This window comes from Zonotrichia albicollis, chromosome Z (genome assembly GCF_047830755.1).
Source record: "Zonotrichia albicollis isolate bZonAlb1 chromosome Z, bZonAlb1.hap1, whole genome shotgun sequence".
Lineage (NCBI taxonomy): Eukaryota > Metazoa > Chordata > Aves > Passeriformes > Passerellidae > Zonotrichia > Zonotrichia albicollis.
Genome location: NC_133860.1, coordinates 38,338,835 through 38,353,768, shown reverse-complemented (window position 1 = coordinate 38,353,768; position 14,934 = coordinate 38,338,835).

Sequence of the window (14,934 nt, the reverse complement as noted above, 5' to 3'; positions counted from 1 at the left end):
ACTGGAAACCTTCAAAGAGAAGGTGACCATGAATGACATGCCTTTAAAAAAAGACCTCACTGGAAGCTTCTGGAAACTTTCCCCACATGTTATTGATACTGCAGATCTGGCGCTTTTACAAAATACACTTCAGGGTACTGAGGTGTGCCTAGCTGGCTTCTTTTCCAAAGGGATATTGTGACACAAAGCATGGCAGTTCATCAATTTGAAAGGAATTACTTCATCAGCTTGAAAGAAATACAGGAAACTATGTGACACAGAACACTTCAATTGAAATAGTCGTGTGGCAATTTCAAGACAGAGGTTAGGAAGCGTCAGAGAACAAGCTGTATAAAAGAACAAATTGCAAATTGTTTCTACCAGCTGTTCTGCTGGGAGGATGAACAGTAAAAGCAAGATATGATCTTCCTCTGAAGACTGGGGAGATGGGATGAGCGGACCATGGCAACATCACACGTGAAAACAACCATACCACAGGGAAAGTTTTCTCTAGGGCATATTTGAGGCAATCTGGAACAAAATCTGGAAAAGCAGAGAGGCCATAGACACCTGACCAAAACATCCTGTGGTAAATGCTAGTATGAGCGGGAAAATTCAAAGGCACCCAATAAACCACTTGTCCAGCAGACCTGTCTTCACTGCAGAGGTGGAATCTTTCATTGCAACTTTCTAATTATTCTATTAAAATCTGCTTCTCAGACTCCTAGGGACCAGAGACATTGAAAACATAATCACAGCAACTGCCCTGGGTAAATCAAGGAGCATACAGAGGGCCTTCAGTCTCATGGGAAAGCCAGGTTACACAAAGCTTTGTTCAAGCTACCTGTGTCTATGAAGTCACATGTATCAGATCACTTGCAGTGGAAGGCCAGCTAGAAATGTTTTTTCTATGTCCATTAGATGTGTTTGTGATTACCACAATTCACCATTTCTGCAGTAAAATTTACTGAAGGCATTTGATGTTCATTGCGAAAACTATAGCAGAAAAAAACACATGCAATTGTAGTCCAAACGGGGGCTTCCATTTTGCCTGTGGTGGATTCAGAGTTCAAGTTCTTTACCCAAGAGAGAGGACACACTTTCAGCTGTAGCTTCCATGTTACATAAGAATATCTTTAATTGGAAACACATTCTGTGCTGAGTTCCTCAGTGTTACTCCAGGGTTTGTCCCCTTAATCCTTTGTTTTTCTGCTCTTCTGGGGAGAGGACAATAAGGAGAGGAAACAACTATTTTTGTTAGGATAGGTTAAAAAAATCTGAAAAAAATCAGTGGGAGCAGTACTTAAATGCCTCAGATTATTTGTTTTCTAGTGTGTACTTGTCCATTGTCCCCTTAAGTCCCTGTCAACCTTCAGTAGTTACTGCTTTGTCACACTCTTGTTTTATGCTTGTACACTGAGCACAGCCACCTGCCTTAAGCTTTTGCTTGATTTCTCTTTGTGAAGAGTTATAAACCACCCTTTTCAGTACAGAAAATCCTTGAAGTGGCACAAAGCTCATGATCTGTAACTACATTAATTTATAGGAAAGTCCTTGCTGAAGACAAGAAAAATAAAACATTTTAGGTTTTCATTTTATCAGATCACTATACCAATGTCAACACTTCCAATTTAGATTGTATACCCATAAAAGATCGCTATATACTGTACAGAAGTTATATCCAACAGGATTTATAATTAAATGACATTAAAACATTCCTAATTAGTTTCCTGAGGATTTTTGGACATGAGCCTCAGACTGCATTTTTCTGAGACGTCCTGAACACTGATGTGGAGGTATCTGTTTGTACTGACCATCACTTGTTATCCATAGGCATACAAAGCCCATTTCTAAATCTACCTGTGAGAAGCCCCAGTACTTCTAGAGGCAGCCAGCATGGGTGTGGGCTGAACACCCTTTGCTGGCAGCATATGCTCTTCCCCACACTGAGCCCTGTGCCACCACCTGCACTTCTCCAAGGACAGATTTCAGAATAGGGTTTGGACTATAGAGGGAAGGTAGGCCTGGTTTAAGTGTTAAAAAGTTAATAAGGCCAGAACTGCCTGCCGTTTCAGACAAGGAACTTTGATCTGAGTTTATGACAGAGATGTTAATAACTAGACTGGAGCAGATTTTTTCCTCAACCTGAGGGAATTTTTAGGCTTTTACAATTCTTTTGTAGCTCAGATCAAGGCAGAAAGTTGAAATAATGGAAGCCAAGACAAATACACTTTCCTTCTTTCCTTCTGTGTCATGCTTTTCAGTGTCTATCACTTTAATTTTTCCTTTTTCTTTTATTTTTTTATCTTTTGGAAGAAGTCATGTGTCATATTTAATCTGCCATTCCTTTCCATCTGCCCTCCCTCTTCACAGTAAATGCTCACACCTCTTGCTGCATACTCTAACTAAATGGCTAAAATTTTAAATTTAAAAAATCAAAATGAGATATTTAAAATCTAAAGAGTATTTTCCACACATTTCAAGGCAGGAAGGCCTTCCAATGGGTATATTGTCATAAATCCATTAAGTCCATTAAGTTTGGATGAAGTTCTGCTACAGGGGCTGGCTACCTCTCAGATAAAATGTAGTGAAGTTCCAGGACTGATATTTCTACAAGAGAAGCAGGAGCTGAGCTTTTGCACCCTAGAAGTGAGTGTAGAGGGAACTAGCCTTGCTTGCTAATGCTGGTTACTCTAGCAAGTCCAAATGTGGTTTAGTACTTCTGAAAGTCAAACCTTCTCATCAGGGACTCAAGCACAGATCCTGGATTTATCTTCACATTCAAATGTTTCTGCCCAGTGTTTTTCTAAAGACACCGACAGGTACAGCCTTCACCAAGATGGCTGTGGAAGTGTCTGGTCAACTACTGATTTTTCTCAGACTATGACTATGTCATATAGGGATCTATACCACTGCAAACTTCTTCTCAGAGCACCTGTAGAATTTTTCCAGAGTCTGGTATGTCTGTCCTCTATTTATCTCCTTTATTAACTCCTTTGACTATTTTTCCAGCTGATTTGCTAAAATTTAAATTAACTTTGTTGAATTTCATGATGCTCACTCTCTACAGAAGAAAAAGGGGCAAATCCATTACTTCTTGTTTTACATCCATCACCAAAGTACTGAGTATGACATGAGTATAGTCATGTCTGTGGTGGGCTTGTATGTACCCTGTTACTGCAAGATTTAGTGTCCCATACAAAGATAGAGAGGAGTTTTATTAAAAAGATATGTGTTAAGTTTATCAGCTCCTGGCATATTCGCTCTTTGCTCACACCACAGATGCTGAAGGGTAAACATACCTGGAGTACCAATACTTAACATCAATAAGGACTGTCATCCAGCGAGAGGTGTGCACATTCTGTTGTGATCATTTCCTTAACATGTTGGCTCCTTTCTCATTGCTCATTTGCATATGAAGCAGATTGTAAGGGATGCTTTACAGACAGGGAATAAGTTGTCTTCCTCTTGAAGAATGCTTTTGTGCATTGGTACTCTAGCTGTGTCATCTAAAAGCTCTGCTCAAGGCCCATGACATTCTGGTTCTTGGGACAGATAAGCATATCAAATCCACAGTGCCATACCTTATGTTTTGCTCTCATCATGCCTCTTTTAATGGCAGGACACAGCATCCCAGTTAAGACCCCTAGGCTGCACCTTCTCTTGCTCCAGCAATGGCAGCAGTGGTGACAGTCGTTGTTGCACACTGATAGACACAGTGTCAAGCAGTGAACAAGCACAGAGCAAAGGCACTTTCCCCTCTTGGAGGCTGCAGCACAGCAGAAAGAGAAGTCCTAGGCACGTGGAAGACGAGGAAGCAGAAGGAGGGAGCTGGCTAAGCAGAGAGTATTTATAGTCAAAACAGCACATGGGCAGTCTAATGATGTCAGGTTGTCCATGGACAACTGCAAAAAACAGCCAAGCCTCCTTCACCTGCAAACAACTGCAAAAACAGCTGTACTTCCACTAGTTGCCTTGTGATTCTGCCAGCTACCACCTGAGTACACAAAAATTAACCAACTGGTAGAACAGAATCAGAAGTCTGCCTCTAAAGTCCAAACCTTATTCTCAAATCCATTCCTATGCATGCAGAGATGGGAACAACTAAGTAGGGCTACTACTCAGAGATATGCTGAATTCCCTGAAACCCCAAGCATTTTGTCTCCACGAAGCTCACTCAAAAATGTCACAGAGAAAACAACCATGGTCCTAAAACACCTTCTGGGCACCTGAATGCACAGCTCCCAGGAATGGCCACTGTCCTAGAAAATTTTGGCAATGATACCAGGAATAGAAGTTCAAACAGGGACCTGATTCACTGACGTTTGTTCTGTGAAATCTCACACTGATGCAATTTTGAGCAAATGCACATAGATAGAATCAACCCACTTCTACTTCAGATAAATAGAATTTATTTATTTTCCATGCCCACAAATTAGCAGAATCAACTTGCCTCTTCTTTTAGCCCTGCATGATAGGCCCAACAAGCTAATCCAGAAGTAAAAAGTGATTTTCTCAAACTGACATGGGTAAGTTTTCAAGTCAGCCCCATTTCTGCAAGAATCCTAGAAGGATAAAACTACAACAGAACATAAGAAAAAAGGATGACAGCAAAATAAAAAAAAAAAAAAAAAAAAAACAAAAACAACCAAACAGTTACTGGAGATGCAATAAAAAAATCTGATTAACAAAAAATTACTTTAAGCAGTGTTTCTAATGCTGTGGCTTAGTGCTGTGTCTTAGCAGACAGTATGAGACAGCATACTTAATCTTGCATCCCTAGCTCTGGCCTAGATCAGTTCCTCATGTAAAGAAATCCCTCAAAGAAGCTTAATGAGGAGAGATGGCAAGAACAAGGCAAGGTCCCCTTGCCAGACATCTGCCCTGGTGGATCCCAGCAGGAACATACAGTGCGTATACTGTGGATACATAACATACTGTGCCACTTCTACTTCAGGGCATGTGTAAAACAGCTTGTTCCAGCCTCTTCCAGCTCCTCCATTATCTTCAATATGGAAAAGAAGTATCAGAACTCAACACGAGGGTGTTGCACATCCCCTGGCAGTGCAACAAAGTGCACTTCAAACACAAAAGGGAGCTCTGGTATTTGCATACAGAGCTGCTGGGCTGACTGCAGCAATGCACACACTCATCTCCTAATTCAGTCTTCAGCAGGTTTTAATTTATTTGCTCAGAAGTATTTATCTGCTATTTTTAAATCTCACTTTAAACCATTTTCACCTCCCTGCATCATTCTGATGTTGAAAGAACAGATACCTTGTATAAATTATTGAACACTGAAGTCAGGGACAGAATAAAAAACAGAGAAGCTAAATCTAAACAAAATATACTCATCACTGTTCTTACACAGCTCACTAAGACCCAGACAAAATTGCCCTGTGATACCCAAACTGTGCTGCACACCATTTAGAAATCAGAAGCTGAGGAAGATCTTTGGCAATGTTTCGTCAGCAGATAAGCCGGCTAAACATTAACCTCTTTTTTGCAATCCCTAATCAGAGGTTTCCATCCATACAGCTGCTCTGTACTCTGAACCTTGAGTTAATGTATCTCTATTTTACAGGAAAGCTTTGCTCACATTGCTTTTGGACTCTGCAGACCTGACAATGTGACCTCCAGCTGCCAGCTCAAAAGGCAACCTGATGATGCTTTGCTTAGGGCATGTTAGTTAGCAAGTTCATGCCAGGTCCAGTGCTTAGCTTGCTAAGAATGGCTTGTGGTTTCCAAATGAAGTGCACCATCCTGAAATTAGGATTTCACTGACTGAGAAGAACCATGATGATTTGGAAAGTCACATTAGATATATAAAAATATTTCCAAATCCTGGTGCAGGAGTGCAGCAAGCCTGAAAAAAGTTGCTTGCCTGGAAAAGCTCACCGTGCCAATAGAGCATCTACAAGTTCTCAAGAATCTTTTTCCATGGAAAAAACCCTAGACATATTGGTGTTTATTGATGGTACATGTGGTCTATTTTTTACATGTAAATAAGAGAGAGACAGACACTAGCTGATTGTTGTCATTCATCAGTATTAAGTATTAAAAATGAAATAGAGATATGGGGCACAATAGCAGCAGAAGTGTTAGAGTTGGATTATGAAAACTGAATTTTAATTTTGGTATTTTAGAATATTTTGTGATTTTTCAGTAGTGTGAAGCAGATGCAGTTAAACTGAGGGTGGGGCATGTGTAGGGTCCAGGGGTCAGAGCAACTCAGTGGCCCTCTGGTGTGTGATGGAGCTTGGGCAGCAGAATGTGGTGGGCAAGACTGGAGCATCTGAAGAGGAGGAAGCATCTAATATTACTCTCTGTCCCTCCTACCCTGCCTGAATTCTGGAAAAGTTTTGTGGGCAGTGCTGGGCCAGCAAGTCCCACACAATGGAACCATTCCATCTTCCCCTCCCAAATTCTCCAGCTCTGCGACTTGCAAAGTGCACTGACAGCTTGGGGGAAGTCTTGCTTGCAGTGTCCTGGATATCTGACCCTCATGCTTAAGTATCCCTCTGCAGATTTGGTCTGTCTTTTCTGTGTCCTGAGAATCTAGTTTTGAAATGCTTTTCCTCAGCTCCTGCTTAGACATTTAATTTTTCAGGCAAGAAATATAGCTCAGTCAAAATTCAGTGAACAATTCCTATACCACGCTGTACTTCATTACATACTTAACTGTAACTTTAGCACTGACCTGAAGGTGATGTAAGCACATACTCAACTTGCTGTCCAGGCTAAATTATTTTCCTGAGCAAGGACTGACAGAAGGATCAATCCTTAGCTGAACTGAGGCCTTGTCAGATTTTATTTCTTAGAGTTCAGCTGGTTTTGCTGTTGTTTATCCTAAATCCTCCCAACAACAGCACAGCAGCATTGCAAGAATTTATTTTGCAACACCAGGAAAAATATGTTTTATGTATTCTGCCATAGCTCAGTAACAATAGAAGAGATACAGCCACTAAAATAATTTATTTTTGATTGGAAATCAGAGATGAACATTTTAAGCTGCAAAAGTGAATGTTTTTCAAACTCACAAAGGTTGAGAACTCAAGGGTGATAACAGCGACTGCCTTATGATCCTATTGCAGCCTTCGTGCAGAAGGTCCTGGTTAAATGAGATCTTCTCAGATGCAGTTTAAGGCAGTAAAGCCTCTGTAGAGGTTCTTACAGTACTGAAAAGCAGTTGGGTGAATGTAAGACCAGGGATTATATTTATTCTTCCAGTTGTACAGCTCCAAGCATACTGACGTTAGACAATAAGGGGCAGTAACAGAGTGCAGGGTCACACACAGACCCACATTAACAACACAACACTAGTGATTGCATTAGCTTTGGATTTGAGTGCAGATAAAGATATCATTTTCAGATTGCATTACAGCTGTGTCCAGGATGAGCTCTACACCAGCTCTCAGCAACCACAGTTCAAGCCTGAGGATGTAAATGTTAGGCTCATGCAGTGAAGAGCAGTAACACAGAAGCCTTCCCGCATTCTCCATGTCCTTTCTGTATGCACCGTGGTGTTGAGGCACAGTGTTTGCTGCTGTTAGTAAGTGTGTGGACCCCTGCTCCTGTTCCAGACACAAATTCTGATAGAACAGCCTCAGTCCTGTGCATGCAAAAGGCAGAAGACCCTCAACATGGAGCTCAACATTGACCTAATGCCCTGCTCAGCTGCCTTTCCAACCCTACATGGCACCCCTCCTGAGGCTTTTTCCAGAGGTATTGAAGTCCTTCCATATCCTCCCTGTCCTGGCCCTATCAAAAGTAGTTATCTCCCAAGCATCCTTCCCTTACAGACCTCTAGAAAGTTTTCCTACAAGCTGTTCCTTTTCACCTAGGTGGATCTGTTTCTCTCAAGGATCTTTATGTGCTCATTTCAGAGACTGAGAAAATAATTTCATCTAAGGAATCATACACAGCTTTACTCATAAATCCCCTGTGACACACTACCCTCACAAGCAGATTTCTTTTACCATTTTTGATGTCAGTTACAATCTACATTTCATTTTCATGTGTCAGAGGCTCTTCCTATGGAAAGGATTTCCAACACATTGAAGCAAAACCTGGTAACTCTTTAGGACTAAGCAGTACTAAGCAGCATCATCTGATTTTTTACTGTCTCAAGAATGGTAATATATATTACACTGCTGTAAGGCCATTATATAATGACCCATCTGTGGAAGAAAACTTCTTATGAACCTACTGGTAAAGGGACAACCCATTTTAGCTGTGTATCTCTTCTACATGAAGCAGAAGAGTGTGGCTAGATTGCCCAAAACTGCCTCTTCCAGGAAGGATGGTGAGAAGGAGAAGTCCATGGATGGACCCTGGAATACTGTACACTGTGGACAGGCTACATCACTATAAATGTCTGTATCTGTTTTGATTTACCTCTGTGGTCACTGAGGGATAGCAGAACCATATAGTGTCATGTGCAATTACAGACTTCATCCTTCTCTGTGTGGGAAGAGACGACACCGTTTTCATTAAACATCTTTTTATCCCAAACTAAGAACGGTCAACAACAGACCAATAAATTGGAAAGCAAATTATATCTGTTATTCAAACTAATGGAATCTCAAACTGAGCTATAAGCACGAAGGGTCAGATGGTGATGTCCTCAAGGCCAGATAACAGCACTAAATATGGGGTGGTGGAGGTTAATATTGGGTGCAAGGAAGATAAGGGATTAGCACTGCCATGAGGCAAAACCAAAAAAAAAAAAAAAATAGAATGAAAGAAGAACAAGTGAAAGGGAGAAGTCTGATTAAGTACTGTCATGGTCATATGGAACTGAGTGGGTTTTCCTCTGCAGAAGTATGTGGAAAAATGTTTGCTGAGATTCTGAGAGTTTATGCACTGATCTTCCTCTCTCAATTGATTTTCACAAAGATGTCCCATTTCAGATGAACCCATCTGAACCTGTATGATATGTTGCTATATATGCTTATTTTATGAGGGTATGTTACGTACTGTCTGTTATAGGGTCTGTACTAGAGACCATATCATATGTGATCTCTGCTTTAAAGTGTAAATACTACTGCCAGAATAAGCAGTAGAAAAACAGCAGTGATGTATTAGGATATCCAACCTGCTGACTAAGCCGCCAAAAGTGCCTTCCTGCCCTTGCAGTACATGGAGTAAGTATGCACTTTCTCAAGACTGAAGTATCTCTGCAATTCTTGTTTTCATTGTTACTGTCTGAGTTTCTACCAGTTCCCCTGATTTGTGCCTCTCTCAAGGCAACAGTTGGTGATGATGTGAAAGCTGCACTGAGAGGTGTTTTCTGAATTGCCTGTACTCAGAGAACACCTTTCAGTGGAGCTTTCACATCATCACCAACTGTTGATGATGAGTTACAGGTGATCACAAGATTTTGGTTATTAGTTTCAGTGGTGATTTTTTTATCTCTTGCAATTTCCCTCTTTTGGCTTGTAGGTATGATTTATGGCTTGATATTTATTTATTTATTTATTTATTTATTTATTTATTTATTGTGCAAGACCAATTATTCATTTCCATTCCACATGAAAAGGAATATATCCCCTTTTGTGTCAGCTTTCCCCTTCAGGTTTGCTGTTTCAGATGATATAATAGGTCTTAACAATAGCAGTTAAAATTGTCGATGCCTGGTCAACAGTTACAACACCTGGGACAGTAGGGCTAGACACAAGCTGCAGTGCTGATGGGGGAAAGGAGCTGAACAAGCAATGCCAACAATGCCCTACGTGCTGCTATGAGAGCCAGATGCACACATGGGGACAGGCAGGACTGTCTCTCTCCCTCAATCTCTTTTTTCCCATGGAGAGGACCTCAGGGTGATTATTTGCAGGACTTGATAAGCCTTCATCTCTTTGAGGAGCTATTCTCTTTAATCAAGAGAAGACATTAGGACAGGCCCTCAGCACACAAACAGAAAATGATGCTAATCTGTCCTTTGCTTATTTTACACCAAAATGACTACCTTAATTATGTAAGTCAATCACAGACATCCTCCTTCCTATCCAGCTTGGTAGGCACCGCCAGCAACTGCCAGCACAGGCCCTGAAGGTGACAGATTCATTGAGAATTCTTTTGAAATCTAATCCAACAAGCTTTCTGCTTTGCCACAAAGCATAAACTCCGATTTAACTTCATGACCATGCACAACTGCAAGTATAACTGACTGTGACAAAAATAACCTCCTAGCACCCAGCCCCAGCTTTTAACTCTGTAGCCATTTTTGAAGTGTGTGCCACACATAGGTGCTGCTCTGCTGCAGAAAGGTGGGGTTTGGAGGTCAGTGTGCTCTTCTGTGTAAACACAGTACACAATCCTAAACAGACTACCATTCTACCCTTTCCTAAGACAAAGTCTCCAAATAAAAAGAGCTAGCAAAAGACATAAAAAATTAGAACTCGAACATTCAACTGAAGTTGATTTTGTCTCTTGTAACTCCACAAGCATGGCCCATTCTTGTAAGCATGTGGAAAGAATTTATGGACACCAGGGATGTCTACAAGTGACTGACTTGAAGTCCTCCCAAATGTTGTCAGTTAGTAATAAGGTACTTGCATTGCATGGATGGATCTTCACATTCATGCAATGCATCTCTCCATTCTGCTGTTCACAATGCACTTCACAAACCTTGCATTTACATGATCTCCAAGCATGAACAGGAATTCTCTTATTTCCATGGACGAGGAAATTGTATCACAGAAAAGTCTAATGATTTTTCCTCAGCCACACAAAGTCAGAAACTGATTGCAGGGACAGGTGACTCATCTTCCTGTCCTGAACCCTCAGACGACATCGTCTTGGGATAAAGAAAACAGGTTGCTTTTTCAATAGTAGGTTGTAATTGCTCTATCACAGGAAAGATTGTAAAGCTATTTTTCCTGATGATTGTAGACATCAAGCACACCATTTTAAGAGTTTAATAAAATGTGAACTATCATTAGGAAATGATGTTCCGTTCTCTGTCCTTGGTGCTGCCATTAAAAATGTAATCTTCTGTGCCATTCTAAAACCATGCCATTTTGGTATCTATTCTTATGCTCTAAGAAGTTATTCCATGAGCTCTGTGGATATATTTGCTATTTTGATAAATAGTTTTGTGAGAGTTCTTAGATAATAAATGCAGTGATCAGTCCTAACTGCCTGAATATGTGCTTTCAGAGCCTTTCACAAGTCAGGAGAATAATGTGCTGACAAAGACCAAGATTTGACTAACCAAGTTCTTTGATAAACTTAGACGGATATGGTGCAGAATAGGTGTTATCCTTCTTTCCTGAAGTGCTCAATATGAGTCCGATTTAAAACAAAGAAAGTGAGGGGAAGTAAAGAAAAAATTCCCAAACCCATGGCCTAAATAAGGAAATAAAGAGAAATTAGTAGGGTAAGGAAAGTTTTAAATATTGCAGGGATCCAGTTCTTCAAGTAGAAAGAGGTTTAATCGATTTTAAAATATTTAAACTAGGAAACCTCGAGTAGGAAATATTTAATATAATTCATTGCAGTAGAAAAGAAATATTGCCAGAGATATGTGTGAAAGAAAGCTAGAATGATTCAGACCCAGCGTGATGAGGGATTCATAGTAGGCTGTCTCTTATTTTCTGGACAAACACTTCTTATAATTTCCAGTTTTTGTTTTTTTTTCCAATTCTGTTTCCAGCTGCCCTGCAAGCAAAAGCAGTGAGCATGCTGGCTGAGGGGACAGAGGCAGACTGGAAGAGACGGAGGCAAACTGATTGTCAGGAAGGTATCTGCATATGAAATGGCACCAGGGAACCAGAACACTTTCCAGAAGAGCAGAGACAGGGGGAATGCTGCAGGGACACTGCTGTTTTCCTTGGATGAGCTAGCCAAAATTTCGCTCTTTTGTTTGGGGTATACTCTCCTCTTTGTGCTTTGCTTTCCTGTCTCATTGAGAGGGGTAAGAAGGAAAATATTTGGACATGGCTTGATAGTAAATAAATTTTTTATTTATACACACACACAAGAAAAAGAAACATAGTTGAGGCCCCAAGATAATAAGAGGAGTGCAGTGATATATCTATTTACAATGGAACATTTGGTGGAAGATCATCCCACGAAAGTGCGACTTCCCCAGAGGAAGTGTTTTTCTCCCTCTTGTGATTTCCTGTAGGCTCTTCTAGTCTTGGGGCTATAAGAGAAAAGGCTTTCAAAGAAGTACAAAAGAAATCATTGAATCATAGAATGGCTTGGGTTGGAAGGGATCTTTATGACAATTTAATTCCAAATCCTCTACCATGGGCAGGGGTGCCACACATTAGATCTGGTTAAATGAGAAATAGCTTGTCTGTCAAATGTAATGCCATTTGTCTTATAATCACTGTGTTCAGGAGCTTTCTTTGCTTTCTAAAACTCTCTTCTGGATTCAGTTTTTTGGGGGAATTAAATTGTTAGGCAGATCCAAAGTTATTATGTCATTTACATTTCCCTGAGCCTGGTGGCACATCTGCTGTGTGGTGAGATAGTGAAGAGCGGGTGGCACAAGTAGAATAAGACTCACAAGTATGATACCATAGGATGGGTTTTGCTTGTTTTTTTCCAGTTGCAAGATATTAAACACATTTTGGGGTTGCTGTTACACATTAAATACAGCACTCACCGCTTTTCATAGGAATCCAATGTTTATCTAACACAGCATTTGGCTTAGCCAAACACTCTGAACAGTCTGAATGAGACAGCATGCTGAATTATAATCTATTCTGATGCTGTAGGAGCAAACTCCTTTGATGCAGAGGCATGTCATGATGTTTTCTCATCTACAGTATTTGCACTCAAGTATTTTTATTACTCCCATTTGGTCTTCACTCAAAGTTCACCCCCTTCCTGTTATTTTGGTGCTGATCAGAACTAATGTTTTTCAAAAGTTTCTCCTTCAACCCTTTCTGAACAATTTCTGAAGAGAGATGACTATGAAATCCTATGAGCAAGAATAAATACTTTTGAACAGACTATAGATAGATGCTAACATGTTAGCATGTTGCAAAACTATGATTTCATTGCAGGGGTTGACCTCATGGTCAAAAGACTTAAAAGAAAATATTTCTCTAGTTGCTTCATAATCCCATTACTGAGAAGTGCTTTGGTGACAAGCACAATTTATAGAATCAGTCAGGTACGAAAAGCTTTTTCCAGGAGATTCCAAGTTGTGGTTCAGGACAGCCACCTTCCCCATGGCAGTGCAGTCAAACTCTGATGGTAATGCTGTTAATAGATATTTTTCATTAGCTATGGCTGGAATAGGTTTGAATTTTATGTGGTCACTCTGATTTCTTGCAGCGCTTCTCTGATGCATGACTCTGCTAACATGCTGAAATGTGAAAGAAGGGAAAACATAGGGTTTTGTGTTTCCAGTGTGGTCTCCTACACAGAAAGGTCTTCTGCAGTGCCAAGGATGCCTATCACTTGTATCTGACACTGACAATGTGCGAAGTCCCTGACATTGTGCTAAGTTGATCTCTGAAGAGAATGGAGAGCACTCAGGGCTGAAAAGTGGATGTAAATGTTGGGATAGTCTGGATTGTGGAAAAGAATTTGACTGCTGCAAACAGAACTGAAACTTCACCCTACCTTTGACACTTCCATTTTAGAGGATCTGGGGAACATTTGCAGCATGGCTGATTCCAGTAATCTTTCCAAACCTTTTGTTTTATTCTGCATTTTCATGTTTAAAACTGATTTCTTCTGCAGGAGTGGTTTGGGGACAGCTTGCACTCCAGTGATAGCACTCCCTGTTGGTGTTTAGCTATAATCAGTTTTTAGGTGCTTTAAGAAGGGGGCAACAGTCCTACAGTGCAGACTTCAAGTGTGAAGCAATGAAACACTTTGCGGCTGAAGGTGGAAGAAGTACATAACACACAGAGAGGAAGTATTATTCTGTTGAGTTCTAAGGCGCAAAGGGAATAGTGTGGTATCATATATCTCTTTATTCACTCTCCCTGTTGTATAAAATCCCCTAAATCCTTCTCTCCTTTTTGGGAAGTATAAAAAGAAGAACAGCAAATGATTAAAACAGTCCTGGTGTACTAAATAAATAACGAAAAGTCCCAAATCAAAACAAAAATCCAACAACAACCAAACCAAGCCAAACAACCAAACAAACAAAAAAACCCCAAAACCCAAACCAAGCCAAACTAAAGAATCCCCACCAAAATCAAACCAAACCAAACCAAACCAAACCAAACCAAACCAAACCAAACCAAAAAACCCAAACCAACAAAAAACCAACAAAACAAAACAAAACAAAACAAAACCCCAAATCCCAAACCAACCAACCAAAAAAGTAAAAATCCAACATACTAGGAGTGTTAGGAGATTTTATGCTGCCTGCCTTAACATTATGAATACCAATCCTTTCTGAGTACATAGAGGAAGGCTGGTTACCTTCTTGTTCAAGTAATTACACAGGAAGCTTTCTGGTTCGGCTGGATACTTAGGGTATTTCAGTCTTCCCATTCTTAACAGAAGAGAGTCATACACAGATCCTGAGAACTCAATGAAAAAACAAAGGTTGGGGTGATGACCTGGGTTGTAAATTAAATTTGGAGTACCCAAAAGAGTGAAAGTATTGAGAGAAGCAGAAAAGCTGAATAAGCACACTGATTTCAGTCAGTATATTTGTTTCTCATAGACACAGTCTTTAATACACTTTTCAATAGAGAGGGACTTCACATTAATGTCCCTCATCCTACTGTTCCTGTGCTTTTTCAGTAGACAGTCTAGTCAGCTGTGCTAATGCAGTAATTAATATCTTGTGTCCCTTGAGTCTGATCAAGCCTTTAGCACAGAGACTAAAACCTCCAAAACACATTTCTTCCCTTCTGCTTGGCCCAAATACTGTCCTTTCCCATATCATCAGCTCAGCCATCCTTTAGGAGTCTGGTCTTTGGGCTGTGTCCTCTTTCCCTGCAGCAATTTGCTTCCTGCAATGCTGGTGAG